The following is a 6,867-nucleotide window of genomic DNA, read 5'->3' as shown; positions in this document are numbered from 1 at the left end:
CCTTGCTTATTCCACATGCTCCTCAACTTCTTAGCAATGATCACTCATGTATGAGAAACTGGAAAATGGGATAGATAATGAACAGCAAAATCTTAATTTATCCAAAGTCCGGAGAAGGAAATGAACGTCTCACGAGAGGGAGGGACATGTCCATATATCAGAAGTGAAGCTTACATAACCAGGCTCTCCAAGATCTGTAGCGACTCTTGTCTTCAGTTGGTGACAGATCTTGGGAAAGTTCCTTCTCTGAAATAAATGCCGACTGGGAATTAAATAAAGAAGTACGTAATAGTCGTAATATATGAATGCGAATGATTAACAGACTTATTTGTGATGCTTTCAGAGAAAAATGATGAAATGCTGCCTTAAGTATAGTAGTGATGATCAAGTGTTGGCGGAATTTAAAAAAAAAATAGAATATTTATCTAATATTCGGGTTACCGGGTATGTGGCCGGATAGCAAAATCTGATATCCGGTGCACCCCTACTAATGACGTCACTAATGATTAATCTAATGGGTTAACTAAAACAAAAAGAGCACATAAATTGGACCTGTTCAGAAACCAATTAATGGCAAATCAGTAACCAAACTGACAGATATATTACAGAATAATTATAGATCATTTACTAGATATATTATAGACTTATTAACATATAATTTACAAATCAATCATGATATAATTTAAAGACCATTGAGCTAATAATTTAAGACATTAATATACACTATACATTTCCAGACTAAGTAATATAATTCACAGAAAACTCCCATTCAATTTCACACAATTCCCATATAATTTACAGACCTATTTGTAAAATAATTGACAGATTAATCAACATTATTTAAAAGGCAATATTACAACCCAATTTGCAGGGTGAACTAAGAAAATTAGGAGACAAATTACAAGCCAATTAGTTGATCAATTAGCAAACCAGTTAAGACCAACAAAACCAGTTAGAAGATTAATAAACTAATCGTCTGACTAATTAGATAAACTACGAGAGCAATTAGCAGACTGATTAGGCTAAGTAGGGCTATGAAGAAAAGCAGTTAGATAATTAATCAGCGGGGCAAAATTACTAGAAATTAACTGCACAATTATCATATGTATTACCAGACCAATTAGCATATCTATTTAGAAACCCATTAGTAGATTTAATAGCAGTTCACTGTGGAATTAAATTAACACAGTGAGTTGGAGGTCAATTAGCAAATTAAATCAACCACTGTTAACAAGCCAATTAGCATGAAAATGACTAATACGTTCACATAACGAAACTCAGTTGGCGGCCAAATTAGCATCTACATTGGCAATTAGTAGAATAATTAGTATAACTTATCAACCAAATAACTGAAGAATTAGTGAATAAATGAGGTGATTAATTAATTAAACTTTCCAGGCAATTAACATACCAATTAGTATATGCATTAGAAAATTAATTAACTGGTCAACTTATGTACCAAAGAATTAATTTAGCAGGTAATTTACATAGTAATTAATTAATAGATCAATGGACTCATTAGCTGGTTAATTAGCAATATTTAGTAGGTAGTTGGTAGAGCAATTAAGACACTAGATGGCAACACACACTCGCTCGCGCCAGCGGGTAAACAAAGAGGCGGTAGCGAGGGTTGGTGTAATCCTTCGTTATGGCCATAGCTGGGCATTTACCTTGATCAGGAAGGACAATGGTGGCTCCCCTAATGAACTCGGAGCAAACAATAAGCCTCCGCTGATTACCTGGTCGCTACAGGTATTCGACAAAATAAGAAAAAAATAAAATTCAGGTTAAAAAGCGTAGATTTATATAAATAAAATTCCGTTATATATTTTTATTTCTTTAGTATTTATACATTTTAAGCACACAAGAATATAAGCGCTTATAATTATAAATTAAAGCTTTAAAAATAGTGTGCTTTAAAATTTCCGTGTCTATTTTCAAATGTTTGCTTCACTAGTTATAAATTTTATGGAAACGAAAAGTTTGTGAACACTTATGATATTCAGGTTGAGAGAGAGAAAAAAATCCCAGAGAGTTTTATATAGCTTTTTATTAATGGATTTGATGGTAGAAATGATGTAAGCTTTTATAATAATGAAATAACGGATAGTACACCTGCTGACTGGGTTAGAGTCGTTGCTGGTGGCAGGAGTGAAGGATGAGGCATACCCAATGGATCCTCACTGCCTTGTGGGAGCCATCAGAGTGAAAGACACACACTGATGGCAGCTGTAGCGAGCGTCAACGAGAGTATGAGACGGGGGATCCAGCCAGAAGTAAATGTGAATCTGACCCACACAAGCGACACGAGGCAGCATTAACCGGTGGCCGCGACAATTGGACAAGTAACATCAGAAAACTAATGGCTGTGGTTAAATACGCGAGCGTTGAAGAAGAATGTAAATATACAGCAGAGTGGAAACATGGAGTGTCGGCACAGTGAAGGATGGGAGGAAGGGAGGTGGTAGAAACCTTGGCCACGAGACGGTCGCCATCCTGTGAGTTCAGGAGTAAAAATTATTTGGGAGAGGTTCACAAGCCCTGACAGAAGACTACAAGCTGTATTACTGTGTGAAAGAAGTGAGGAGGAACTGTGAAGGAGTGACGAGGAGGAGATGAAAGAGGTATTGCAAGTCAGGTTGGTGATAGAAGAGGCTAGTAAACATAACATAAACAAATTATTTCAGGTTATGAGCTAGAAAAACTAGTAAGACAGGCGGCAGCCGGAGAGAATCAGAGACGATCGCGATGGTGCGGACATGAAGGGACACGGGGGATGAGGTATGGACGGGTGTGGGCTGCAGTAGAGAGGTTATGACTATAAGAGGAGAAACGAAGATGGAGATAGGATATTGGAAATGGCCTGGAGCTTTAGAGCTCTTGTGTGTGAACGCGGGGTTAGGAAGAGAGATGAACACTCGATGACTTATAAGAGCGGGGGGAAACTGCAGGCAGATCGATTTGTATCTTGGCGCAACAGAGTAACAGGGAACATGTGTATAAGGTGTGAGGGATGAAGGAGGAAATGTTGGGGGTGTACGGAGAGGTCTACGAAGACAAAGGGAGGTGCAGGAGATTGAAGAAATGACAGGAGAAGTAAAGGTAATGAAGATACTATTCCTATCGGCAGAAGAGGTGTGTGGCATAACCGAAGTAGGGAGACCACGGGAAAAATAACTTGGCGATGGAAAGAGGTGTGAGGTGTTGTTGCGAGGAAGAAAAGGTTTTTGAAAAGATTGGAAAGAAAAGGAGATGGGAAGTGGTACAGAAGCCGTATGACAACCAGCAGACACCATCTACAGTGCAAAATTAAGTAGAAAACACCACATAAGGGGAAGTAACATTAAAAGTTGGCGGAAAGAGTATTTCTAAAATTTTCTGACGGTGGAGAACAAGAGACACAATTACAGAAATGGTGGCAACACAGGAATCATTGATGGACATCTAGAAGGAGGTGTGTAGATGGCCCTCGATAGGATAAAGAGAGGGAAGGTTTGTAGACCATCGGAAGTAACAGTGGAGTTGATGAAAACGTTGGAGGATGAGAGGGTGGAGAGGCTGTTGGCTTTGTTCAAGAAAACGTGGAGCGATGAGATGACACCGGAGGACTGGAGGGAAAGTGTGTGATAGTGGCAGTGTAGGCAGAAGGATAACATCACGGACTGTGGAATCTAAAAGAGGATTAAACTGATGGAACATATAAACATTATGAGGGTACTGGTACAGGTAGTGGAGCAGTGGTTGAGGGACATATTACAGTACTATAATGAGGTACAGCGGTGCAACATAAAAAAGAGAACACTAGATGATGACTGTCATGTGTCAAACCCAAGAGAAGAGTTTGGAAGGAAATAGCAAACTGTATGTCCTTGTGTGGATCTAGGGAAGGTATGCTGTATGTGGCAGAGGTGTGAGAGGAGTGAAATGGTGCCCTATGAGACACAAGGAGGCGCCAGAAAAAATGGCAAAGGTGATGGCGGAGGTGTTATAATGAGGCAAAAACTACAGTGAGGACTATTACTGAGGCTCACTGTAATTTGAAGTGTGAGTTGCTCTACGTCAAGGCTCAATGTTAAGGCTCTTTTACTCTTCGTGAGTAACAGTGAAAATGAAGGAGCAGGTGCAAAGTAGAGTGTTACAGCGGCAGGAGAGTTTTTAGAGCTAGGGACTGAATGTAAATGCTGGGAAGACAGAGTTAACTGAGTATCAAAACAGACAGGATGCGATCATAGCTAAGGGCAGGAGAAATATGGGAGTGATATTTAGACTCGGTGTAGAAGGTAGAGGCAAGCTGTGATGATGAAGTGAGGTCTAGGTGAGGCCAGATCAGGTGAACTGGAGGGAGGCTGAAATTACTTGTGACACTTGGGTGTTAACTAAACTGAAGACATGAAAGACAGACGTTGGTGTATGGAGCAGAGACTCGGGTATTAGAGGAGGAGGAGTTGAAGAGAATTGGAGGAGGATGTTGGGGAGGGTATTTGAGGAGGGTGTTGGGAGAATTTTGGATGAGGGTGTTGGAGAAGGGAGTTGGAGAAGGGTGTTTGAGGAGGGTGTTGGTGAGGTTGTTGGAGGAGGGTGTTGGAGGAGGGTGTTGGGAGGGTTTTGGATGAGGGTGTTGGAGGAGGGGGTTGTTGGATGAGGAGGTGTTGGGAGGTTTGGATGAGGTGTTGGAGGAGGTGTTGGAGGAGGGTGTTTGAGGTGTTGGGAGGGTTTGGATGAGGGTGTTGGAGGGAGGGTGTTGGAGGAGGGTGTTGGAGGTGTTGGGAGGTTTTGGATGAGGTGTTGGAGGGGTGTTTGAGGAGGGTGTTGGGAGGGTTTGGATGAGGGTGTTGGAGGAGGGTGTTGGAGGAGGCGTTTGAGGGTGTTGTTTTGGATGAGTGTTGGAGGAGGGTGTTGGAGGAGGTGTTTGAGGAGGGTGTTGGGAAGGTTTTGGATGAGGGTGTTGGAGGAGGGTGTTGGAGGAGGGTGTTTGAGGAGGTGTTGAGGAGGTTTGGATGAGGTGTTTTGAGGAGGGTGTTGGGAGGGTTTTGGATGAGGGTGTTGGAGGAGGGTGTTGGAGGAGGGCGTTTGAGGAGGGTGTTGGGAGGGTTTTGGATGAGGGTGTTGGAGAAGGGTGTTTGAGGAGGGTGTTGGTGAGGGTGTTGGTGAGGGTGTTGGAGGAGGGTGTTGGGAGCGTCAGTTTGAGACTTTATACTTCAATAACAAACTACTTTTATTAGGTTATATTTTTCAGTAAAAATATACTTATTCGTACTGTTATATTCAGTAGAATATAGTTTTTCAATGAATGTCTTCTGACTTTTATTTTGGTTCAGATGTAAAAATACGTGTCTTTATGTATTCTCTAAAGTAAACCCGTTGTTTTCATTTTAAACTACAGTTACAAAAGTCAAGTTTTTCATTTTTGGCATCCGTAAAAAACCGTTTTCGTTTTATGCCTAAAAAAGAAAAGAAAAAAAAATAATTTTTTCATTTTCTGCTTTTAGAAAAACAACCATTTTTTTCTGTTTTATTCTCCTGTAAAAACTAATTCTAATTTTATGCTTCCGTAACATAATGATTTTACGCTTCAATGAACTTTATTTTCATTTTGTTCATTCGATTTTTCATTTAATGCTTCTGTTTCGGAAAATTTTTCTTTTTGTTTCTCACATTTCATGCTACAGTAAAATTCATTTGTCCTAAGAAAAACTGGTTATTTATTTTTTCTAAATGAATTAGCATAATGATGATGTCATGAAGGAGGCCACGCCCTTCCTCCTCTTACTCCACCTAATGCCACACGGCGCAAGCGGCTTACTTTTTTTTTTAAACAATTTGAGCGGCTTACCTGAGTATAAAAAAGGGACTTTGTGCGCCGGCCATTAGTCCAGTGCTCCGCGGCGCTACCTCCACTGTCAATAATTTACAACCCCCCTTCTCCCTCTCCCCTTCCCCTCTCCCATCGCCCCTCCGCCTCCCCCTCCCCCCAGATGCTCAAAGCTTATTTGTTGTTTAATGGTCGTGGGGGGTGTGGAGGGAGGGGAGGGTTAAAGGTTGGGACGGTGAGGAGTGATGAGAGAGAGAGAGAGAGGAGGGGGTCATGGAAGGGGTCGTGGTAGTGGTGGGGATCGTCGTGGAAGCAGTCGTGATAATGGTAGGGGTCGTTAGTGGGGGTAGTTCAGTATGGGGTCATTAGTAGGAGTCGTTAGCAGGGGTCGTTGCAGGGGGTCAGGGAAGGGATCGGAACGCAGCTCATGGATGGGGTGGTCTGGTATGGGTGTTGTTGGCAATTCGTAGCAGAAACCCTATAAAAAAATGGATGGGCAGGTCGTCATACAGGTCGTACCACCACAACAAAGGCCAGAGTGTCGGTAGGAGAGATAGCCCAGTCATTCATCTTTCCTAGTTGACAACGAAAGGAAGAAAATTTGGTGAGGCCAAAAATTGTCAATAAACTCACCTTAAAACATCACTGATCTAACTTAAGGAATGACTAAGTTAGATACAGAAGGTTTTACCATTTAAATTGAAGAGTTTTTGTATCAGTTTCTCTCTGACAGTAATTAGAAATTCATGAAAAGCGACGAATAATTACAATTTATGGTGATGGGATGCATTTGATGTGTCTATACAGAGTTTCTAATATTTCACATATGTCTGGGACTCATTCACGTTAAAGCGTCATCATCTGGAGTCAGTTCATCCCCAACTGGAGACCTTGAGTAAGTGAATGTTGAGGAAAAACAAAAAAGAAACAGAAAAATCCTGCCTGATCTGACCCGGGTTGTGACTGAGACTCGTGTTGGAGGAAACATTCAGCGTTCCAGATTCGTCCTCTGGAAACAGTTTCCTTCCGGCTGGTAGTCTGGAAGATATAAAATT

The sequence above is a fragment of the Homarus americanus genome, unplaced genomic scaffold, assembly GCF_018991925.1.
Source record: "Homarus americanus isolate GMGI-L3 unplaced genomic scaffold, GMGI_Hamer_2.0 scaffold57980, whole genome shotgun sequence".
NCBI lineage: Eukaryota > Metazoa > Arthropoda > Malacostraca > Decapoda > Nephropidae > Homarus > Homarus americanus.
Note: the sequence above shows the minus strand (reverse complement) of the source record.